The sequence below is a fragment of the Lepisma saccharinum genome, chromosome 28 (assembly GCF_977018435.1).
Source record: "Lepisma saccharinum chromosome 28, izLepSacc3.1, whole genome shotgun sequence".
Classification (NCBI taxonomy): domain Eukaryota; kingdom Metazoa; phylum Arthropoda; class Insecta; order Zygentoma; family Lepismatidae; genus Lepisma; species Lepisma saccharinum.
Genome location: NC_139256.1, coordinates 19787723 through 19814753, shown reverse-complemented (window position 1 = coordinate 19814753; position 27031 = coordinate 19787723). Strand labels below are relative to the sequence as shown.

Genomic DNA, 27031 nt, shown 5'->3' with positions numbered 1-27031 from the left:
TAATAAATAAATAATAACGATTAAATTATAACTATTAAAACGGCACCATCCTTGAGCTTCAGTAAGTTGAGCCTCAATCATTTTTTCAGTATACATACGGCCATGCACACACACACACAAATACATAATATGTCACCATACGACTCCCACAAATTATCACAGTGAGGACATCAAGACAAACATCTTTTCACCCACTCATAAATGCATGAAACGTTGAGAAAATATTGCAAATGAAGTACTGTGACAATACAGAAGTTGCGAAAGATCACAAACGCTCCGAAGGCAGGATAACTATGATTGTGTGTGTGTGTGTGTGTGTGTGGAGGGTGTATGAATACCGGCATGTAAAAGTGGCTACAACCCCTGGCAGCCTGCATTTGTAAATGAACCTCCACTTGGTCAAAATTGCCTTGAAAAGAGCCACAGACTTTAAAAAATGAATATTTGAAATGCCGTAAAAAAAATGCAACAAACATCTCACAAAACTTGGTCTACAAGTTATAACTGAGATTGTATATATGATGTTGTTAGCACCAGGTCTCGATATATATATAAATCCGGACCTCTATATATTGGTCTATGTTGATATGTTTCCGTGTGTTGCATTTGCACTCATGTATATAATCCTATGATTACATCGTAGGAAACTCACTTTTCAAAATCATTCTGAAACGTACTTAATTGCTTACTGTTTAATTATTGCATAGTATTATTGTTTCGTGGATTTGAACTCCAAAACTCCCATGACTCGGCTCGGCACGCATTTGCAAGTAAACATCAACAGACTTTAAAGTTTGTTAGTTAATTTCTTATTTTATGTATTGCGCATTCTTCACGTTTTCCGCCAATATTAGATTTCGTGTAGAACATCGATTGTGTAAGACATTTCCTAACAGTTTCAACACCCACATGCAACCAAATGCTGTAACTGTGAAACAATTTCCAGAACACGACTGCGGTTAGCGACTCGGATGCAACGGACGGAAATAACGCCTCAGAATTAATCCTTAACTGTTTTACTACCCTAGTATTTGGTATGTCTCGTTAAATATTTACGCCTGCGCAGATTTGGCATCTTCTTTATGGCTGCTGAAACTAAATTGCAACTCGTAAATTAACATTTCTTGCTCTAGGGTGTCAAATTTTCTCATCGCAGGGGTGCAGAAAGGGTAAGCTGGAAATACACTTGCTGTTTCAGGTTCGTTATTTCCATGTACTCCCTGGATATTTGGTCATAGCATATGTATCAAGCACACTTAAAATATATGAATTGGTTTTTTGAAAAATTAATTTTATATCAGAGTTTCTGGGATGGTGGAAACGGACACATTGGTTCCCTGGTATAATGTTATTGATACTTTGTTGAAGTCCAGTAACTTCACGAATTTAAATCTCAAGGGACTTATTCAGTGTGTGTGATCTATATTCTAGGATAGTTCTATTACGATTATGCTATTAATTGATATGCTTTATTCTTGTTTCCTTGAATCATTTGAGCAGCGGATGCGTTTTTTGAAAAAGTTTAATATTTGTTATTACTAATTTATTTCATGAATTTGACTTATCTCTTACTGTCGATTATTTTATCTCATCAAAAGGTATTAGCAAGTATAATGAAAAGTTAACAATAACATGTAAACGAAACGTAATATAATTTTCTCAACGAATTTATTTAGTAGTGTATTGTTTTTTTCTTTTATCGGTTAATAGGTGTGATGCACCAATTTTTATCAATTTCGTATTTATTAAATAATTACAAGTAGATGTCAAAATGCCACAATTGCCTCCCAGGAATATAATGAAACTGCATGGCGTGTATGTATAAAGTGTGACTGTCTTCTACATTCACAAATAGCATATAGTTATTTATTTTCTATTGTACATTTGCTTATAAATTAATAGGGACTCACAGAGCACAGGAACACTGTGTCAATGTCAGTATTTTAAGTTGTTGATTTCGATTCGTTTATGTTTAGTAGGAAGAATGATTTCAAGCAATGTTCTGCGTTACAAAATGCAAACTTAATTTCTAACGGATTATTTGAAGCGAAATAATAGCTAAAGAAGTATAAATTATGGCTTTAATTCTTGCAACAGAACTTGTATAACATCATGAAAACAGAGTTGAGTACTAAGGTTGCAATTCAACTTTTTAAGTTGTATAAAACCATGCTTATCGTTCGCTTGTCGAATGAACTAGAAATTCAGTGTAATGTATAGTTGCAAAGACGTATACTTCTTTTGATGTCGGAAGACCACTCTACATTTTTTTAACTCTGGCAGATACATGGAAATTGTGGCAATCTAATTTGCATTAAGGTTGTAATTGATACGCTTCCTATCCAGAAAATCCAATCTTTCTACGCTTTCATAGTCTTGGAGGGGTCTGTAGTTGACACAGATGGACGTGGTAGCTGTGATTCCATGATAATTTTTCAGCTCTCCTGCTTCCTAAATAATTTCGGCAAAATTTACAGGTTATATAAATATCCCTTTCACAATTACTTTTTCTTGCCGCATTCCGAAAAATCTCTAAGAAAATCCACTCTCTAGTTTTGTTCGTGGATTATCTCTGCTCTCTACATTATTCATCTTTTTCAGCAAGCCCAAAGAGATTTTTATCTAATCCCGTTCGTGTTCGCGGGGTCCAACGATAAGTTAGAGCCACCTACGAAATTTCATTTGCGTAGCTTCGATTTTTTCCAACATATATCACGCTCGTAGACCTTTTAAGTATACACTAGACAAGTGTCGTATTTATGACTTCAGTTTGTAAGCTTTGTTCTGCTGATTGACATCCGCATGTATTTCATGTTTATATCATTTAATGGTTTGCTGCCTTATCTTACTGTTCACTGGCGAGAACGGAATCTGCATAAAATATATTTTTGTATGAGTTCCCACCATACAAATTAATTTACTTGATCAAACGGAGCAACTTTTGAGCCCTGCTACAAGAGTCTATACTTTTTCTAGGCAGCCTTGTTTTCTACAGAACTCAAATCACCTATTCTAAATTTGAAGCCCGAAGAATTAGGTTTATTTTCTATTGTACATTTGCTTATACATTAATAGGGACTCACAGAGCACAGGAACACTGTGTCAATGTCAGTATTTTAAGTTGTTGATTTCGATTCGTTTATGTTTAGTAGGAAGAATGATTTCAAGCAATGTTCTGCGTTACAAAATGCAAACTTAATTTCTAACGGATTATTTGAAGCGAAATAATAGCTAAAGAAGTATAAATTATGGCTTTAATTCTTGCAACAGAACTTGTATAACATCATGAAAACAGAGTTGAGTACTAAGGTTGCAATTCAACTTTTTAAGTTGTATAAAACCATGCTTATCGTTCGCTTGTCGAATGAACTAGAAATTCAGTGTAATGTATAGTTGCAAAGACGTATACTTCTTTTGATGTCGGAAGACCACTCTACATTTTTTTAACTCTGGCAGATACATGGAAATTGTGGCAATCTAATTTGCATTAAGGTTGTAATTGATACGCTTCCTATCCAGAAAATCCAATCTTTCTACGCTTTCATAGTCTTGGAGGGGTCTGTAGTTGACACAGATGGACGTGGTAGCTGTGATTCCATGATAATTTTTCAGCTCTCCTGCTTCCTAAATAATTTCGGCAAAATTTACAGGTTATATAAATATCCCTTTCACAATTACTTTTTCTTGCCGCATTCCGAAAAATCTCTAAGAAAATCCACTCTCTAGTTTTGTTCGTGGATTATCTCTGCTCTCTACATTATTCATCTTTTTCAGCAAGCCCAAAGAGATTTTTATCTAATCCCGTTCGTGTTCGCGGGGTCCAACGATAAGTTAGAGCCACCTACGAAATTTCATTTGCGTAGCTTCGATTTTTTCCAACATATATCACGCTCGTAGACCTTTTAAGTATACACTAGACAAGTGTCGTATTTATGACTTCAGTTTGTAAGCTTTGTTCTGCTGATTGACATCCGCATGTATTTCATGTTTATATCATTTAATGGTTTGCTGCCTTATCTTACTGTTCACTGGCGAGAACGGAATCTGCATAAAATATATTTTTGTATGAGTTCCCACCATACAAATTAATTTACTTGATCAAACGGAGCAACTTTTGAGCCCTGCTACAAGAGTCTATACTTTTTCTAGGCAGCCTTGTTTTCTACAGAACTCAAATCACCTATTCTAAATTTGAAGCCCGAAGAATTAGGTTTATTTTCAACGCATATCGTAACATATCCTTAATGTGGTCCCTACACTGAATAATTCCAAAATAAAGAAAGTAGAAACAGCACGCAACCTTGGCATAATATTGGACGAGAATCTACAATGGGGTTCTCATGTCACACATGTAATTAAAAACTCAATAGCCAAACTGAAATCACTTTTTCCATTAAAACATATGCTAAGCAAAGAAACGAAAACTCACCTAGTCAACACACTTGTAATGCCAAAAATTGATTATGCTTCCCCAGTTTTTATAAACATCCACAGTGCTCTAAATTACAAGATACAAAAACTTCAAAACAGTTGCATAAGATTTATACTGAATGTCAAAAGAAGAGAACACATATCCCCGTACTTACAGGAACTTAATTGGTTAAACGTTAAGAATAGGAGAACATTTTTGGCATTGTCTTTATTGTACAGGATCCTGAATAATAAGGAACCAAGATATTTATACGATCAAATTGCTCCGTACAGGAAGAAAGGAAAACAAATTAACCTTCGTCAAAAAACACACTTCACGATTCCTGTACACAGAACAACATTCTATGGGAATTCTTTCATGGTCACCGCAATAAAAGAATGGAATGACCTCCCCCCACCACTGACCTCAGGGGAGCTTAACCCTGCAACATACAAAATAAATCTAAAGAAGCATCTGCTGTCCCTACAATACTGCCTGGCTTTGTCTTTTCTGTAATGAATGGGAATGGGGTATTGGTTGTAGTTTTAGCTGTAATAATTGTATTTTAATTGTGGTATTTAACTCTGTACCTTCAGTACATTAATTGTTTACATTATAAGTAGGAATGTTTTTTTTTTATTTCTTTTTTTTGTAGTTTTTTTTTTTGTATTTTTATTCTTTCTACTGCAACAAAGATTTTCAAGAAGTGGAAAGTGTCAATTGTAATATGTTTTTTTTTTAAAGGGTTTGTTGTAAGAACGGCCCGCGAGGCCGAAACACGCCTCTCAATAAAGACGATATTATTATTATTATTATTTATAATCGCTGCACTACCACTTGGATAGCACAGAAGCTTTCAGGGCGTTTGTTTGAAGGTCAATTTTCTGCCTGCGAAAATGTGCCTCAAAAGTAGAATTTTGGACACATTTTGCAATATGAATACATAGCTATTTACATGCTTATTTTTTTGTATATTAAGCGCACATATTGTCATTTTGCGCTAACAAGTTTTACTTTTACCTATCAGCCCGAGATACTGATTGATTCAGTTAGTTTGTTTTACTTCGCTTTTCTGCCACTTTTGGCTAATCGCGAAGATGAGGATGAAATTGATGAAAGAAGACTCACAAAGAACACGCAAGCCGAGGCTGGGATTCGAACCCGAGAACCCTAACGTCGGAGCGCGCTGTGCTAGCTAGTCGACAAGAAGATCAGTTTACTGAGATACCGATAGATCACAAGAGTTGTATTGTAGGTTGTTGCTGATATACACGCGGAACAATTTCTATAATTTTCCTTGCATTTATCCAATACTTGACAGGTCATTCGGATCACGAAGTTTTATATTTGTATCCCCAGTAGTTTCCGAGTTATTCAATTAAATGTAGACAGTCAGGTTGTTCCGCGTCCACTTTCCAAGACTGCCACAGGTGATGGTTATGGAGCCTTGTTCTCATCTTGCAATTTTTCTAAGTAAAGAAGAGATAAATGTTCCCTCAAAATTGACATATGACTTCAAGCTCTTGTAGGAGCCACCGTCGCTCCAGCTACTCGCTTCACTTTTCTAATCGTGAGTATGGCTATCGATTTCGTACTGCTTTTAAGTTTATTTCTTGCGATAGAGTATAAAAATGAAATTCACAGAGGTGGTTTCGTTGTACGGTTTTCGTATTATGGAATTTTGTGGTTTATCGTTGGACACGTTCTAACAGAATATGGCGAGTGGACTTTTTATGTGTTAAAACTCTACTTGAAAGTAATTTCAAACTCTCATTAAAATAACAAAGTTAACCACGTATACCAATATTTTATGTGTAAAATTGTTTATGCAGTTCCCGAATTTGCACTCTCTTTACAAGAAATTGACATGTTTGTAGTGCAATAATGATTTCTCGCCTTAAAATTCTAATACTGAAATTCATTTATGAGTAATAGAACTATGATAGAGTGAAGAGAGGAGCATATTTTCTTTCCTCGGTTGGGAATAAATTTAGAATTTTAGGACATGGGAAAGGGACACAGAAAAAGGGAATTCCCCTCGTCCCTCATTCAATTTGTACGGAAGATATTTGTGGACTGCCTTTTTGTTTCAATGAATGTTTCCAAGTATAAATTCAACGTAAGCTAATGCGTGTGTGGTAAATTAATTACATAATAATCTTAAAATTGTAATGTATTCTTCTTCAGCAAGTGTGGATGCGAACCAAGGTGAATATTTAAAGGTAGGCGTTTGGAATTTTCATGTAACGTAGGTTGGAGGTCATTACAAATGTGAATAAAACGACTACTTTGAAACTTTTTCAGTGAGAACATTTAGAGGATAATTTATTGCAAGTACACTATTCTTGAATAACTGAATGGCCCCACTCGCATGAAGTCCACGTTTTGTTAATACAGGGTGTTCCAACAAAAGCGACGAATTTAATATGCTTAATAGAATACTTTTTTAAAAAGAATGACAAGTATTTTTACATCATTACAACGGGTAAATGTTCCGATTTATGACTGTCAAGTTTGATTTTCGCAACATGTCTTGTGGTTGGGTTGGTAACACTGTTCTTACAAGTTCCTTTATCGGTGATTGTTGCAGCTTAGTTGACATGGAGCGTTACACAAAGGAACAACGAGTTTTGATAGAGAAAAATCATTACAAGAATGGCGAGTGTTATGCAGAGAGTGTGAGGAAGCTTCTTGTAATCCTTGGACGTGAAAGTGCGCCTAGTGAGAGAGTACATTTCGCATGTTGATCAAAAAATTTGAGAAAACAGCTTCGACAGCAGACATTAAAACACCGCGCTCTCTATCTAGTCGGGGGACATATGCCGGCTGTCATCTTTCATTCTTAAATCGGAACATTTACCCGTTGTAATGATGTAAAAATTGTTGTCATTTTGTAAATATACAGTATTTTCTTAAGCATATTAAATCCGTCGGTTTTATTGGGACACCCTTTATATACATTGAATGAAAATTTGTTCTGTATTTCAAAAAATAAATTATTGTTGACAAATATTTCATGTGAATAGAAACATATCTTTACAAATTCGTTTCTACAAATCAATAGTGTAACCAATTTAATGGATTTACACTTTTCTTAAATATCAAATTATCGATTGTGACAATACGGTTGGGTTCATTTATCCATACATGTGAAATGTAGATGGAAATTTGTTGGTTCATCTATCCCTGGCAGAAACCCATTTCCCGTGCATTGTTGCGAGTTGAAATTCTCTCGAAGTACGAGAATATGATACAGATATCTACAAGCTGTCGCCGTTCACGTCGACAACTGGAGCAGCTTGCAAAGGACACGAAGGCGAACAAATTTCCTTAACGTTTTTTTTTCTTTCGTTGATGTCACGTTTCGACAATACGGCCCCTCAAAGAAACGAAATATGCAACTACGCAACACTGGTTGATCAACATCCGAAAATCGACAGTAAGCCAAGAACAAATGCGAAGAGAAGAATACAGAGATGCCGCCACGGTAAAGTTCATATAAACATGGACATTTCCAGAAATTTATGTAGGGAGTAAGGTTGTTAGCCAAAATTTTACAGTGGAAAATGTACATAATAATAATAACTAAATAGTAATTATTATTATTATTATTATTATTATTATAAATTATTGTTTACAAACTATTACTTTTATTGACTATTTATTCTTATAATATTCTTGGGGAGATTCTACTTCTCGGTTCACAGATGCGTGTTTACTGGTATCTAGCATTTGTTATTAACTTTTCACACCTCGTTCAAGAAAAATATTCAGAAAGTTAGGGGAAAATTGTAGCCAAGTTTACGATGCGTGACCTACCACTTAAAAATTCATTTTTGGAATTTTGAGAACTGGAAACATTTATGCTTCTGAATGGTACATGAAAACATGAATTTCTCATCTAGTTCTTATATTTTATACTAATTTTTTTGTTATGTTTTAATACGAATTCACTGAACTGTATAATAATAATAATAATAATGTTTTTGCTTTTTTGTTAGTGTTGTACGGTGACAGTATTTAGTAAGGACACAAAATTGTTGCACTCCCTTCATCTATGCAACTCACAAGACATAGCTGTTTTGCTGAAAGACCCCATGTCAAGGGATGTTGAAACTTTTCCAGTCCTGGAGCAGCAAGCAACCGTCGAATCAATAAGGACGGGGAAAATCAAAGAACAAGCAGCCCTACCTCGTCTGGTCTTCCGTGCCAACGATACGGGCCCTGGAGAAAGGGAGAGCCCGATGACGTCATTGGTATGACGTCACTCCACAATGGCTGCAGGTTGTATGCAGTGTTGCTAATCGTAAGGATATATCTCTAAGCATAGGGATTTTTTACCGTAGTTTGCACAAGTGATGCAAGAAGATTTCGGTACCAGTTTCGTAGATCGGAGACACATTAAAATCGTATATTTTGTGTTTCGCATGGTTCGTACTTACCAATTGTGTATTGCGGAACATAGTTCAAGGTGCCATTATGCTTTTTACACGAAAACAAACATAATTTTTCACATAGAGAGTAATTTTTGTTATTCCTTTCTTCGCTTCCGTAACACAGAATATGGCGAACACAGCTTGACTAACGTTGTGGTTATACAGTGTTTCAAACCTTCTTCACCGAAAAATACCTACTACCGTGTTCGTCACGTGTGCAAATTGTACATTATACACGGGTAGCTGACGGATAGCCCCACGAACCATTTCGATAAGGTTAGGTTTGGTTAGGTTAGGCAAGCATAGTTAAAAAAAAAGGGGGTTGGAAACACTCACAGGAGGTTACGTCATCAAACGTATGCAGCATCCGGTTCACGTAGCGAAAGCAATGGCAATTGTGCGTCGGTGAGATATTTCTCTTGAAAAAAACATGATTTCCCGGTCAAATAGATTCCACGATGAAAGAAAATACCTCGACGAACGTTGGAAACTTTAGAGAAACTCATTTCCGTAAGTAGTTTCTTCTGTAAAAATGAAGAAATGTGTCTCCGATATACGAAACTGTTACCGAAGATTTCTGATTTGGGGGTTACAAACTTCTCCCGATACACAGACACACATATGTATGTAGGGGTGTCTGAGCGGCATACAAAATTATTCTATTGCTCCTCATAGCTCCATGTTTATACTGTAAAGACTGAATTGCTAACTATTTGAACCTTCAATAAATAAACCCTACCAAAAATATAATTTTTACTTCCCCGAAGATGCTATATTTGTAAAAGGCTTTTAAAAAAACGATACAGTTCCGGCACATAAATTTAGATACCTTGTTCTGGGATCATTTCAAACTTAATAGAACGGAAAATAAGGTTGAGAAATAAGAAGTTTGTAACATTGCATTGGTGAGCAAGTATGCAATATACATATATTTACAAGCAGTCCAATGCTTCAAAAAACCTACCCCGTTTTAGCGAAATATCCACGTACATAATTAAGTACAGTTGACCAAAATCAATTTTACAGAATTATGAAGACAAGTCTGTGAGAGATTATGTGATTTATTTTAGTTATTTATCGTCTCTTTTTTCGACTTTTATTCAATCGTGACGATGAAAAGTCTGTGAGAGCTAAGGAAAACTAGAGAAATAAGATTCTCACTGTTAAATGAGTTGGTAAGAGTTGTTCTTTCCGCGTCTTATCTTGTAACTTTTAAAACGTTAATGTAGATGCACGCTTTGTGACACAAACTTCCAGGAAGAAGCATACTTATCGGCATTCTTATTCAAAGTTATAAATAGAACTGGTTGTGTAGATTGAGAAAATATATGTGAAAATATTATCTGGTGAAAATTATATTTTCGGTACGCTTGTATGATGGGAAGTATTGAATTGTACTTGTAAACGTATTAGTATGTATTGTAGTGCAGTTTTAAAATGTTCTTTTCTAGATTAGAATATATCTGATATAGTTCTAGTATAGTACACAGAGGAAAAAGTTTGGAACAAACAAAAAGGAGTTTCCGGTAACCAAATATTTGTTTAAATAAGCAACAAATACTTGTTCACTAGAACCAAATTCTTTTTAGTAATTGTGCACATTTGTTTAGAGATATCAAACAATTTAGTTACAATTAAAAATTTAGTAAACGCTACCAATTTATTTTTTGTTTGTGTTTAGCCTACAGGAAGTCAGTTTTTCCGTGTATTTTTGCTACATGGCTGTTCTTAGCGTCATAACAACCCTATTTTATCTTATTATTATTACGTAATGCAGAAAAACATGTGCAGTACACATATTTACACGGAAGCCGAACAGCAGATGGTACTTCCCAAAGCAACAAACTGCATAGGACATTGTACAGAAAGAGTTGGCAACACTTGTCGTTCACGATGGATTGTAGAACGAAAAGGGTGAGGATGGGGGAGTGGAGTGATTCGACTTGCTCGGGGGGGTAAATTGACTGCACGGGAGGGCTTAGAAGCACGCTCTTCACTCCTGCTTAATCAAACAGCTTTCGGGGCGGAGATAAAAGGGATGGGGGGGGGGGAGATGGGATGGAAATGAGTCTTCCTCCGCGGGGGAAATGGGCGAGATGCAGTCTGCACTTGTTTCGCGTCCCTGGTTAAGGGTTTTGCGAGGTTGTCACATCCAAGTTGAATGCTGATTCATAAGTAATTTCGAAAAGTTTGCCCCACATTTTCTTTAAAGTTAGTCAGTCACTTCTAGGAATTTAACCGTCTTATCTTGTCCTTGGTCTTCGAGTGTCATTACTGAAGTATCAGGTTTCAGTTCTAGTTGCAAATTTTCAACAAAAGAGCGACAAACCCACCACTTTCTATCGAGCTGTTTTATGGCTTCCCGCTGGCGTACTGTAGACTTCGCCTCAAGGAGTCCCGGGTTCAATACCCGGTGGAGCTAATTTACATGGTGTTTCGGATCCCACTTTAAACTGTAGATTCACTCCCGATTAGTCTTTCTGTGCATAAAGTGGACTTAATAACTCAAACAATTAACGACCCCATGGGGGAGGCCTGTTACTTAATCGAAAAAGTAACTCTTTACTTGAACACTTTTTGACTAAAATCTTAGTAAAAAAGAACGTCAAATTCGTTAAAAAAAAATGTTAAATACAGCGCTGACTGACGAAAAAAGAATCCTTAACTGAGTTACATCATCCTTGGCACGCCATTATAAACGTTGCCAAAGGTGGAACATGACACAATATTGAAACCGCAACAATTGTTCGTATGCATCGAGATAATCTCATATTGTTAGGATAAATAGAGAAGATTCAGGTACGAACGGAGAGGAAAGAAGAGTTTACATGATTCTTGTTGGGAAACCTGATGGTAAGAGACCTGTCTGTGGGAAGGCCAAAACGAAGATGGAGGGACAACGTTGAGATGAACCTAAAGAAAATTTGATAAGGATGGAAAATATTGGATTGATCTTACCCAGTATAGGAAGAGATGGAGGGTTTGTGTTGCTGCAGCCATAAACCTTCAGGTTTAAGAAGGCTAGAGAGTAAGTTAGTTTGGATAAATAACATCAGCCGAAAGAATATTAAAATCGATTTTAAATAAATAGCCTATAAACAAGGGATATAAAAATATCAATTCCACCATTTTGAATCCAATATGTCGACTAAGCGCCAAATGAAACAGAAGGTTTCTAGACAACTTGGATATGCTCTCCCCAGTGATGCAAACGGTCAAATTAAAAGTGTCAGTTTTGATATATAGGCTTCTGAAAATTGGTTCAAATTTATGAATTGTTTTTGGGAGTGTAAGGATGTAATGATGGATAACTCAAGAAATATTTGAGCAGTCTAGACACAATTTAAACAGCTTTACGATATTTCCATGGCCCATAAACTGAAGATACGCCAGCCTCTCAAAGCAACTTATTCAGTAGTTACAACTTGCTAAAGTTTGGGGCGAATTCATCGTTACGTTTGTAACATTGAAAAAGTGACTTTCACAGAAGTATCCATGTTTCCCCAAGGTACTTATGAATCTGAAACTTCGAAGGTCTTCGTGTGGGATACATATGCACAACCTGCAGAAGTTTAGTCAAAATGGAAGAGGGTCGTTCAGGGACCATATCTGAATTTAGGCCACTTCACAAGGTATAGTAACCCAAACTATACTTTTATATTCATTGAAGTTAACTTAGGTTTCAACGTTAAGTAGGTTTTGGCCCTCCATTCCCCCCGTGAAAAAAAGTGTTCAAATACCTCTTATGGCGCCACGTATAAAAAAAAAACGCGTTTGTTACAACCTGTCCCGGTTCCCGCGCTAGTTGCTCCCTGTCTTTTCTCGGTGCTGGGGAAAGTCAAAGCCAGGCAGCCAATTAAAATACGCAACGTCGCAACAGCGTCTACGTAAGCGCCTCTCTTCTGGCTTCCATTCGCTCCTCGCTGCCCAGCAGACGATTTTTTCCTCGTTTCTCATTGGCACCGAAACTGTCGAGCGCTCCCTAGAGCGGGAAAGGGGACAGGTTGTAACAAACGCGGTATAATGTTTGTTTTACCGATATGTTATGCATTAATAGTGGTCAATTCTTGGAAGTACAAAAGGGATGATATTATTTTAATCGTTAGAAGTTAATTCTTTTTTATAATTGTTTATTAACTTAGCATTGTTCTGAAACAACCATTTCCTCCTCTGAAAGGCAGTATGTGACTGAAATGAATTCTAACTCTTTACACGAGGACGAATTGGTCGCAATACTTTACGTATGGATTTTTATGTGACCAACTTTCGGCCATAAATACAGGGTGACACAAAGATGTATACCCATTTTGGAATGAACATTACACAGTTAATTGTACACCAAACTGTATTATTTTTGTTGTATAATGTGTGTGATATATTGCCATTTATTTTACATTTATTTATTTATTTATTACCATGGAGTCGTTGTCGGTGGAACATCGCGTGTTCACGTATGATGCATATGTGAGAAACGGCGACTCAGTGGTTGCAGCTCAGAGGTTATTCCGCCGGCACTTCCTTAAAAGGCGGCATGGATCAGTTTCAACATGCAAAACAATCTTAAAATGGGTTAAACAGTTTCGAACCACAGACACTGTAACTCCAAAAACACCACCAGGAGCTGAACCTCTGAGCTGCAACATCATGGGATGGATAATATTAAACAAAATAATTAATTCACATTTTATATAACATACAAGTCACAGTACAGAATAAAAATTTACAAATTTTCATGTTTCTTAGTACTGACCTACATGTACTTGTCCACTGATGCTGCAGAATCAAGCATTTTTTTTTTAAAAAAATGTTCAAATTTCAAAAACTCTTTACAGTATACTCAAAATTAATTGCTTTGTACTGTTCGGCGAACACCTATTATTTCCGAATGAATTTAATTTCGCGCCGATATCGATGGTTCAAAATTTTAACATTTAAAATATGTTCAAAACATTGTTTAATGTTACTATTCACTCCGATTATAAGAAATTGACCGTAAAAAGCAACGGTGGAACCGATATGGCCCTTCATGCCTTAGTTTGGGCGGCCCTAGCATACAGTACATGTCCTAATCTTACATTTTCGTTTGTGCCGATATATCCCTTGGTTAAGAACTGAGAGCAGCCAATTTCGGCATCGCTACCATAAAAAAAAGTATATATATAAAGTATGGAAATTAGTCACAACATGTAAGTGTCAAACTCTCCCGTATTTCCCGGGAACTCCAGTATATTCCATTAGCAATGTGAGCTATGTATTCCAGTCGTCTCTTCATGTACAGTCACCGCCAATAAAACTATATTTGTTGCATGTGAAATTGAACTACAGTAGAGCGTCGATTATCCGAAGTAATTGGGGGACATGGGTGTTCGGAAAACTGGTTTGTTCGGATAAAACTAAACTGTACATGTTTATTTGCCAAAAAGAAGTACTGTACAGTAAATTTATTCATAAAAACAGGCATCTCTTTAAGTATTACAAAGTAACGTACAAAGGCAACTTTAGTAGGAATATATAGTATGTGGTACAGTTTATTAAACAAAAATATGTACATATTACATACGCATTTTGCATGAACAATACATACACCGACAGAAGTGTGCTGATTGTTGAAACACAGCGACTGGCGGCTTGGCCGGTCAGCAGCGCCTTATGAAGGCCCCATTAGAAGCAATGTTCCGCCAGCGGTGGCTCAGTGCGGCGACTACTGTGGGAAACTTGGTTTGGGAGTGAGGGGGATGATGGACGGTAGGGTGGGAGAGTAACAGGTGCGAGCGAGTACACAGTTCGGTTAAGCGGTCGTTCGGTTGACCGACGTTCGGATAATCGACGCTCTACTGTATTTCATTATTGTTGATGCAGAAATAGTGGGTAAGAAACTCACCGTGACGTAGATGCAGAGGAAGACAAAAGCAGAACGAAGCCAAGGGAGGAACAGGAGAGAGTAGAGGTATAAAGGGGGAAATGAGAAATGAAGATACCAGGGCAGAGAAGAGAACTGAGGGAAATGACAAGGCGACAGAGAGGAAACGAGAAAGCTGTGGGCAAGGAAAGAGGGAGAGATAGAGATTCGACGAAACAAGGAGTAAGAACAGGGTGCGAAATCCCGGGGGAAGTTTTTGTTCTCACAACAAACATAAACAATTAGTTTGGGAGTCGAATATACTTTATTGGAATAATATCGAAAACACATGCAAAGAACGTACAACAAAGAGCCTCATCTCTAAAGACACTGAACCCATCAATGTATTTAGTATGTATATGTATCCATCGGGGTTAGGTGGTAGAACAGCCGCAGGCTGAACCTCGCCCTTTAATAAAGGAAAATTGAAAATTGAAATCCCCAGAACACAGAAATTAGTCCGACTTCTTATTTCTTCTCCATTTCTCATCTCCTTTCGTCAGCTACCGCAAAGTATATAAATATATTAATAAAACATGTAATAGCATTTAGATGTGAATTTTATTTAGGAAACTATTATTTTTTTAATATCTCTTAATTTTTGCCCCTTCCCCCCTTAGTCACACAAATCATCATAGCGTATTAAAATCTTCAATTTGCAATCAAATTTTGAATCAAGGACAGTCGATATAATATATTGTATATTTTATAATATAATTTGATTATTTAATAATTGACACATACACATTTAAAGACCCTATGATATATATATATATATATATATATATATATATATATATATATATATATATATATGCATATAGTGTGTATGGGTGTGAGTGGGTGTGTGTCTGTCTGCTCCTCCTTCCCCCCCCCCCACCAATATGCAGTGATGTTGCACCCTGAGTAAGACGGAGACGATAAACGATGAAAAACGGGGGCAAGGAGAGAGATAACTTAAAGGATGGAGAAGTATAGACTTGGCGACAAATAGATATGGACAGAAGACGGGAAAATGGGAGGAAAAAAAGTACGATTTACAGATCAAGAGAGACGTATGGACATTGAAACAGGAGATATAGAGACAAAGATATGAGAAAACCGGAATAAAGATTCAGGAACACATCGGTTAAAAATTGGTAATATTTATATGAGCAATAGGTACAATTGCCGATAATAAAAATGGGACACATGGATCCTGCAATACTGTTTTCCATGAGGTAATAGCAGAACTTCGTATTGAAAAGTTGTAATTGAAGTTACCTCGTCTCCGTAGAGGTAGGCAACACATTGCAGGGATATGTGTCTCATCTTTATTGCTGGTGACTGTACATGAAGACACAACTCTCTACGGAATACATTGATCACATGTAACATTTAAAGGCATATATCGTCCAAAAATGTTTTTGCAATTTCATGGATTTTTAACTTATTTTCCATTTTGTACCTTGTGGAATTCATACATTTTCGTAATGTAATGTAAGTGAGAACGTTCATAGTGTTTGTTTATATGTTTTATGTTTTGTTGTTTTACATTCTTAATTATTGTTTCCATTACACATAATCATTTGAGTGTATGCTTTGGTCTTTAAAAAGTAAACACTTTTAATCACGAATAGTTCAAAGATGTGTACTGCACGTACATAACTTCTACACCTTCTTATTGAAATTGATTTCACAAAATACAAACAAGACTTACAGTTTTTCGTTTTCGATGACTTAGTGAAAGTGAAACAAATTTACATTTCATGTTAAAAATATGTTTTACAAGTTCTTTGTAGAGTGGGAATCGCGATGTATGTTCTTTTAATTCATTTGGTTATATTCTCTTTTCATGTTAGCTTTTATCAAAATGTATTTCTCATTAGTAGTTTCCGATGCAAGAAATACATTTTCCAAACGGAAGCAGGAAATTAGGCCTGATGCTTGAAATGTTCGGTGAACCATAAACACAACTAATATTATAGTTACGTCACAGCGCAAAGAATAATAGTAACTGTATAATAAGTAACGCTGTGTCTAGGCATCCTCCAAATTTCATTCTAAGATTTATTTTCAGGTTAATATTGAAAAAAAAAAAAAAACGGTTCAGCTTTCGGAAAATTCTCGTCTGTTTTCATCTGGGCCTATTTCAGGAATGGGCCTAATGCTGCAGCATCAATAGCACCCACCTTAATCCGGCCCTGAACGGAAGTCGTAATCGGAACCCCTTGAAAACAAAATGAGAAGGTAAATTCTTCAAGAAAGATGTCCTCCTGGAAAATTTATAATTTCATATATCTGTCTATGGGATTTTCTGAATATTTCTATGTACATGGTGTGGCATTTTGTAGAGGATGTGAGAGACAAATCACCCTTCTGCTTTCAAATATTATCTCCTTGAGCTTGATTTTGGGAGGATAGAAAAACTACTTCCTAGAACTATTGGTGATTTAGTTAATTTTATCCGCTTTCGCAACATTCTGAACCAACGTTCTATCATAATATCAGTTTCAGACTTGCACTTGAAATTGTATAATGAATGTACTTAATTTATGTTGCTTTCTGTTTGTTGGTTGGAAACAATTACTTATCATTTACCATTTGAAAATTGCTCCATATTACAAGCCCGTTCCGATGTTGGAAAGTTGATCGACTGGGGAAAAAGAGCTCCCAAGAAACACCACAGTAACCTAAACATGCTTAAAACTGTACAAATTTGGTCATGTCTGACTTGTCCTTTAATAAGTATGCACTTGTAGCTTCACAAGAAGTAATTGGAATCCTCCTCTCCTCACAAAAAATATCTCAAATACCACACTGATTTATATAATCCTGTTCCGAGGCAATGGATACGTCTATGATGAATAATGCTTGTCAGGCTCTTTCACCCATCCTCGAACGTATCTAATATAGGAAGGATATAAGCCCCATTAACACTCCTATTCATCCTTTAAATACGCGACTGGTCTGGCATCTCCTGTGGAAATATAAGTGAGTGTGTGTCGTTTTCATCGAACAGTTTGAGTTTTGGGAAGTACTAATATTTACCAATAAGGCCTTGTAATAAAGGGGTCCCTGGTTTGATAGAGGCACATACTCGTAGTAATTCGAATCTCACTTTAAACTGTAGGGCCACAAATGAAGCCTAGGCGCTCACATTTCTTTTCGTACTGTTTTGATAACATTAGAAATTAGAGACACTAAAGGTAACGGTATTTTGCAATATCCATTATTATTATTGGTTATCGCAACGCTCTACGGCGCTAGGGGTCCTGGGTTCGAATCCCGGCTTGGGCATGAGTATTTTTTGTTGGTGTCCCTTCATCAATTTGATGATATCATTACTCATCATCATCGTTGCGATTAGCCAAAAGGGACAGCAAAGCGGCAGTAAATAACAAAAATAAAATACAATTATTATTATTATTATTGGTAGTAGTGGTGGTAGAGAGGTAGTAACAACAATAGTGTAGCAGCGATTACAGTAACAAGTACTTGTAGCAACAACAGGCAGACATTGACGCAAAGTACTTTTAATGCTACAATGCCTAAAGCTGGATACAACCGTTGTCAGCATCAGACACGCAACCATCTGTTCCACTGCGCACCTCGCCACGCGCTGTGGGATTATCTCCTGATATATTACGGATCTCTCACTTGGCGAAACGCGACATATGTGAAGAAGACTCCCCCTAACATATGCAATAAATCGTGATAACATTCGACAGATAAAAAGGGGGCTCTTTCATTTTCTATTTCTCCGAGGGGTGATCAGATTGTAGGGAAAAACCTTTTGCGCCCCTTTCAAACTGAACAAAGTGGAGCTGAGTTGATAGTACCAGATGAGCTAACGACACGTGAACAGAATTTCTCAAGGCATAAACAATTGCAATCTTCAATGTATTCTGTATTTTCGCATTTAAAGCAGATTGTAGAAGAATTTGTCTATACTTTCAATAACATCATAAGATAAGAATCTACGTATATATTTGGCTTATTTTACATCTTCTGTCGCGTCGATGAGGATGAATCGTGAAGTGATTAAATAGATGAAGGAACAAAAACACAAATGTCCATGACATCACCTTGTTTGCGTCGTAAATATTTTATTTTCGGTTCCTTAAACACAAATGCATACATGTATTCGCCATGTATGCATTTTCATGTGTGGTTCTTTGTACACATACAAGGTCGTCTGTAGGCATCTTTTCCTTTCAGAATAGTTGTGTCCGTCCAAAACATTGTTGAATTTTAAACTCTGACGTTTCTGTGATGAGCCGGTAACAGTCCTATTTATCACCCGCGCAATATATTGTCGCTGAAAAGATTTGGCTTATTTTGCTTGGCTCTTCTGCCACTTTTGGCTAATCGCGAAGATGAGGATGAGTGACGATATGATGAAATTTATGAAGGGGCACTCACAAAGAACACCGCATGACCAGGCCTGGATTCGAACCCAGGACCTCTGGCGCCGTCGCTGGAATGAAGTTGCATACATGGAATGCAAAAGTATCACTTGACATTCAGTTTTAAGGGTAGTTGGTTATTCCTAGCACCCCTTCCGTACTCTCAAAGATGTTTTTGTATTTGTATGTTGGTTTTTGTGTTTTAAGTCCACTTTATGCACAGTAAGGCTAATAGGGACTGGGTCTACAGTTTAAAGTTGGATCCAAACCAGTATATGCCTCCACCGGGTATTGAACCCGATGTATGTGTGCTTGTTTGCAAATATGCATAGAATTATAATTTACAAGTATAATGTTAATTTAAATTAGAACATTAACTTAGCAGTTCATATATTTTTCGCTTTCCTACAATGAACAATTAATATTGATGCATAGGCTAGTAAGGATGTTTAAATTTGCCGCCTACGGACCTACCGTTGTGATTGGTCATTGATACTCCTAGTAATGTATCTACTTTAATATGATATTATTATTTCGAGGGCACCTGGAGGTTAAAACCACTGAATTCAACGCTTGGCAAATCCCTTGCTATAATTCCCAGGGTTGTATCACGAATCTTTGTATTAATTGAAAACTTCTAAAATAATTTTAAATTGTCTATTAATGTAATTTAATCATGCGTTTGAAACACATGGCCATGTCTTTTTTTTTACTTCCTTGGTTGCAAAATGGCGGCCATCTTAATTACGGTACCAAATCAATAGCAACGTAGCGTCGATTTATAAACTGAATAATCGTATTTTGAGGGAACTATTTTTTCGTTATCTAAATATTGTTCAATAATAATACTGTATCGTATTGTTTAAATAATTATAGTGAAAGCGTTACTATCGGAGTTAGCTTATTCGATTCATTATTGCAGTTTCTTTATTTATCATTTTTGTATTTTGACGTTTCTTTGAGCGTTTAAACCTTATGTGTAAGAATGTTAAGAATTATATATAAGAGTGTATGGACATGTTTTGAAAAGAGATCGATAGACGAATTATGTATTGTTTAGTATAGCCATCTGTTATGTTCGTCGTGAATCGATAAAATAAGAATTCATGTACAAATACACTAGTTATTACTTACTACAAAATAAGTATTCTTTTCAAAATGTAATACATTCAGCTCATTTTTTTAGCGTTACGCTCATATTTTTAGAATGACAATGAGTTTGCAACAACAATGGGAGATTATATAAAGAGACAAGGATCATAAAATAATCTTAAGAACTTGATAACAATTAACTTACCCTTTCGCGCTCATTGATAAGACTGGCAGCATTTCTTGCTTTAGTCATTCAGAAATATGCCTTCTGAGAATAATCAATATGCCAAAATAATGTTGATGGTGTTTCTGATGCGAGCGTCTCAGCTCGAAATAATTAAACAAATGCAAAACACTTGTCACTTTAACTGGCGGTGCACTATCGCGGAAACACTTGCAAATGTTTGGATCGTGGTAACAGTGTTCAGCTTCCGTACGTGGGTGACCTCCACCTTCTCGCCGCCCGTGTTGACCTGCGTCGTTCCTGGCTGTATGCGACGTTTGATATCGATTCCTCCCCTGCCGGGGGGAAACTTGGCAACGCAACTAGAAAATGGTGCTCGTTGCGCCAACTAGCGGAACATGCTTGCAACTTTTACTCCGTTTCTACGCCATCTTTCATGCACAATCGACGTGTGGACGGACTAGACTTCATATCATAGATTGCCCTGATTTGGCCAGAACAGTGCCCGAATTAAATATTTTACCTTGAAAGGGGTGTCATCTATTGGTGGTTTCAAATGTAAACAGAGATACGTGTACAATGCATTCGAACTTTTTGAATATAGACACCGACCGAAATCATTTGCACGGACTTATATACTACTGCGTAGATCTTTCGCTTCACCCAATGGTAGTTTTCAATCTTTGGTATTTAGCCAGTAATATTGTTTCCTTGATCATGCAAACTGATAAACCAATGTATATTATTTGTGCCGAGTCAATTTGACATGATAGCAATCTAAGTCCACCAAATTTCATATGTATATATCTACTAGTTCCTGAGTGGTTGATAGTTGGCCCACCAAGAGGGCCACAGAGGGCACAAATTGGTGTATTTTCAGTTTTGCTGATTTTATTGCCCTCAGTGGAAATATACACTTTCATAGAAGCTACGTAATTTGCACTTTTTTTACATTTCACGTCTTCTTTTGCCACATATTTTCCCAAGATTCTTTTATATGTATTTCTCTCCTTCCCTCTCTCTCTCTCTCTCTCTCTCTCTCTCATAAGGGGGCTAAAGATTTCGGAGTCAAATTCTCGGGGGCTAACTTATACCAACTAAAAGGTATTTAGGTAAAACTTTCCTACGGTATATTTTTACCCGTGAGATATTTTACAGTTAGATTCAAAGATAAAACACTGCATTTTGTTCCATCACACACAAAAGTACTTTCAGGCACGGATCTTTCATGTCAAGTAAAATGCAATAATTCTATTGTTGTCTCTTCCAAACCCATTTTTGAGTGGAATAATATCACAGACTTACTAATTACTATTCATATAAACAGTACAAAATACGTCATAAAAGCTACGGATAAACGTATATAAACATAAAACTATTACTACATCAAGAAATACGTATATTTTCATGAGAAGCTACAACCTTGTTTAAATCCAAAGATTTTGCAAGCTCTTTCTCAAAGAGACAATAGATAGAGCACTCAACTCTCGCTACCAGTTCGATTACGAAGATAATACCTGATTTGCTGCAAACAACCGTTGATGGGGATATCTATGCACATTTCAATCACACAAAGCTTGTAAAGTTCGTAAAAGGCAGTTTATAATTTTCAACCATTGCAAGGAGGTGCTGAAGGGTCTTTATCATTAGTTCCTTTCTACCTCATAGTGTGCCATAACTCTAAATTGTCCAAATCACAACAGGGAGCGGCAAAAGATTGTAGCTTTTCGTGCTTCAGAAAAGTGGCACTAACTTAATAAAGTAAGCATGAAATAAACAACAACACCCTTGAATATAAAATATGTTAATGATATTATTTACTCTGCTGTCATGATGAAATATCTTATGTTTTCTTCTTCAAGGACTGAAATTCAGAACTTACGGTAAAAATGGTGAGGATACGAGAAATACCGTCAACATAGGAGGTGCCACTCTCAAGGAACAAACATATTTTCACTACAAATTCACCTCCACTATTAGACAAATATATTGACATAAAAGCAATTAATAGAATTGCAACCCTTGCACCGAGCATTTTGATTAGTGAAAATAACTGCTGAAGATTAAAATTTTATTTCAGAATATATTATGCATAAAAAGATTGATTCTCCTTCACGGATACCACTATGACGGTACTGCAGAAATTGCTTTCTAACCTCACAAATGATAATTAATTAAGATGTAGGACTAAGACTGCGAGCAATAAAATTGACAAAGCATGCTGATTTTCGCACCGTATTGCAATGATAAGTTGATTAGATTTGTATTAAGGTCCACAATATTCACAGAGAGCTAGAGTATGGACGAGAGCTACAGTTTCTAGTAAAATCCCAACCGAACCACTTAATGAAATGTTACACCTCGACCGAGGATGGAAGATAGGACCCCTTGATATCAGGTTTACGGCTAGACTATCGGGACTGGGAGCCCAATTTTAATGTTAGCATTTAAGAATCAGGTAGTTCGTGTATTCTTTGATTCTTCATCATCGTATTTGTCCCTCTCGAATATTTGCAGCGATAAGAATAGATATAATGACGAAACCAATGAGAGAACATCGCTAACACTCGTGCAATTGTCGGTACTCCAATGAGGAACTAACAAACAGAAAAGAAACATAACGCTTCTTTAAATTTTGAACGTCGTGCTACTTATTCATATAAAACTTATTTGTCACACCTGCTAAACCTATTCAGAAACTGTATATGCCAACAACCAAAGAACAATCTCTCAGTCACTGAATACGTTCACTTACCAGACTGGCACCTGATTTCGTAACAAGTCTGGCGACTCGATTGGCCAATTACTCAGTATCAAATAAATGATCAGTGACCACTGTTATCCAGTTATACCTGCAGCTGTTCTCCCTATTTAATTTTACAACACATCATAAATAAGGGAACCTTGCGATCTAACCGAACCAAAAAATGTATTTGAACATTGAACTTGTCCCGATGGAAGTTTTATAATGGAAAATGTAAACTTCTACTTTTTAAGTTTTCGATCGAAATGCATGTACCGTATTACAAAAATCTAGGGGGCTACATGGGGGGCTGAGACCAGTTTTGGGGGACTTCAGCCCCCCAGCCGTCGTATATATAATATATCTATGTCTCTTTCTCCATTTTTCTCTCTTTCTTTATTTGTTCGACTTTCTATCTCTCTCTATCTATCTTACATGTGTTTTGTCTCCCACATATTAAGTTTTTCTTTCCTTTTGTTGACATCCTTCTCTTACTTCCTTTATTTCTTTCTCATTCCTTACTCTCATACTTTCCTCTTTTGTCACATTTTGTCACTCTTGTTGGTATCATTTTCTGTTCTCTTTTCTGCCTCACTTTCCTTCTCTCTTCCTCCTCATCTTACGTTTTCTGAGCATATTTTTTCACCTTTTCCTCGCATGTTCTGTATTTGACTCCTTAACCTTCAGCCATCATGACTTAGTGGTAAGAATACCAGTCGTTGAGCGCACAACTTGACAACGCAAAACAAATCTCAAATAAATATTCACAAGTGATATTTCGAGAAGGATGCTCCAAAATTGATGTGTGAGAAAGAGAAAGTAAATTATATTTAATACTTCTCAATTTAGGAAAGAAATGTCAGACTTCAGTAACAAGGTCACGGGCGATAATAAGGCTCACTTTCAAAACATGTGGTCCATACTCTTTATCTAAAATAAAAATTCTCATTTGATAAGTACACTTCGCAATTAAACCAGTGAAATATCTGTAATACTATCAGTTATAGACATAGAGAGAAATTACACAAAGTGGGCCTTAATTTCTGCACCAACATATAATAAGGACCACAGTTAAAGTGTCCCTGGAATCCATCCCAATGGAGAATAATTTGGTCATATGTGAGAAATTACACTTGGCTTCTAGATGGCAATACGAACAAAAACATTTTATTGAACATTTATTTAAGAAGTAAGGTGTAAGAAAAGAAAATACAGCAAAAATTGTTTTCAAAAATTAAATGCAAGAAACATCTAGGAACTTAGAGAAACCATTTTTTTCCACAATATGAAATGACACTTTTAAAACCTGTATTGTTCTGTAAGAATTCTAATTTTGATTTGAATTTAAGGGATTGTTTTATATTTTTCTTTGCGTGGGCCTTGTTTCCTGCAACGACAACGTAGTTATTTCAGGTAATCCCACATTGTGCTTTCGGTCGAAACTGATTATCATCAATGTATTATTAGAAATGATATTGAAACGCTACAGCTCCAAAAACATGCAAAACATATACATCTCTCCTCCTTTTTTAAAAAAACAAACAAACAACTGTTTAAATTTGCACACCCCGAGCGTAACAACGCAGGAAAGAGAATCTCTTACATAACCCCAGCCACTTCCCGTAAACAAACCACTGTTTAAAAGTAATATTTACGTGCCTGGGGCTAGCATGCATGTGAAGTATAAACACACAGGTGCAAACGCTGCGCTGTATCATATCAACGTGTGTGCGACTGCGCTCACAGGCCAGAAACGATACCTGCTCAGCCATTGGTCCATGTTTCACGTCGGTCACCATGGTAACACAATTATGAGCGACGGGTTGAAGTGGAACACGTCATACTTGCATATTGATTGGGGAAGTCAAGGTTGTAAGTAAACAAGTAGGGATTGTATTACTCTCCCTGTCTTGTTAAATCTTCGTTTTATTTTGGTCATTAGTCCAATCCAGACGTTATGATCATTAAAGAGAAAGGTATTGTGTTTCTGCTTCATTGTGTTAAGTTTTTGCTTTAATTTGAAGCTCAACGTTGCAAAAAGTCAAGGGTATAGTTTTTCTGCGTGGTAGTTAGGTGTCGTTGTCAGCCACGTCACTGTAACAGGGAGTAGGTTCAAAGTATCTTATACCCCCACGCACTGAGAAATGAAATGTCACAGAGTATGAACCCATCTTCTAGAATCGAACTCCGTGGCGCACCAGCCCTTTTAAGGGCCAAGGTCTACCGCTTTTCATTCGGTGATGCGTCGAATCCCATCGCAGCTGTTTTCTGGCATTTAAGAACGGGGTCCGCTACGATGCGTATTGATTATCCTCACGATTGCTGGGTCAAGACCGAAATTTTGGAGCTTCCATCGGGGATCAAACCCAGGACCGCTGACGCCTAAGGCGAAAGTGATAACTAGGTCTCGGAAGTTGAAGACCTATAAATTGCCAAAAAAAAAGACATATAAAAAAAATACCTTAAAATATCAAAAAAGGGACCTATAAACGGAAAAAGGACGTATAAATGTGATCCAAATTAATTAATAACTTGTTTTGATTACATATTTAATTAATAAAGAAATACAAAATTCTGCTGGTGTGGAACACACAGTGCGAGAAAACTATATGAATGAAATGCATCTTCTTTCAGTTCAAGAATATTTTTCTCTCATTTCAGGGATAATTCAAATATATTTCTTCCTTTCTTTTCTTTTTATTTCTTTACTACAGAAAGGATATTTAAGAGGTGATGAACTGATGACGATTCGAATTGAGAATGGGCAGTAAAAACGTAGTCGAAAGAAGGTGAAAAAAAGCCGTTAAAAAAAAAAAGGGTAAAAAAGGACCAATAAGCCAAAAAACGCCGAAAAAGGCAAAAAAGGACAAATAAAACCCACCTTTTTGTGGCCTACAATGACCCAAAATGAACTATATTATGTTGGGCCTCGTCTTCGGACACTAGGAAAAAAATGATTTTTCCTCAACTTCCGAGCCCTCGTCATAACCGTTCGACTGGCTAGCGAAGCTATCTGCGAAGCTCGAAGAGACTAAAATACACACGAAAAATCGATTAGAAAATATGCATAAAATTTTTCGGATTCTGGAGTTGGCAACCTGATTTCTTAGGAGTTCGCAACCTGACTGCCGTTGGTATGGCAACGTTGCTTCCTGGAATACGCCGATGCCGAGTAAAATTGGTGTGTCTAACCACTTATACACGGCGTTTACGAACGCTTAGTCTTCTTCTTTTCTTCATAGCCTGGCTCACTTGCGATACTGAGATAGTCCAGACCTTAGAGCCGACCGCCGTGGCGGAGTGGTTAGCACATCGCGCTACGAAGCCAGGGGTCCCAGGTTCGAATCCTGGCCTGGGCATGAATGTTTGTGAGTGTCCATTTATCAATTTCATCTTATCATCACTTATCCCCATCTTCGCAAATTAGCCAAAAGTGGCACAAAAAGCGAAGTAAAATCAATCAATCAATCAATCCAGACCTTAGACTCGGCATACGCCACTGATATACAGTATATATATATCCCTGGTCATAATCAAACGTGGTAATCCTATCCTATCCTATCCTTTAATGGTGAATTTTATCCTGCATTTTAGGCTTCACACTTCGGCCATAAGATTCAATCCGAGATTCACGACTTGCAGTTCAAACAGCGTTGCCACACACTACAAGTGGAAAAATCCAATTTATGTGTAAAAATGCATATACATGCGTGCAATGATTTGAAGGGGTAGATCTAATTTGTTCCTTGATTACACGCCTTAGACATATTTATTTCAAGTTTTTCCACTGCTGTGTTTCCCAGATACTTTCTTCAACGAAATGATGCCATGTTATACCAATATGATAAACCTTTGGTGTGAGCCGTCAGTGAAATTAT

At 36.7% G+C, this 27031-nt stretch overlaps 1 protein-coding gene across 1 annotated transcript in view; it reads right to left on the bottom strand.

The window, feature by feature from the left end:
* The window catches only part of LOC145980994 (uncharacterized), a 96352-nt gene extending 75637 nt beyond the window's left edge, over positions 1–20715 (bottom strand). The window contains 1 exon segment of the mRNA XM_083114088.1: positions 20432–20715. The gene's annotated coding sequence lies outside the window, so the exon portion shown is untranslated.
* Between the last annotated feature and the right edge of the window lie 6316 nt (positions 20716–27031).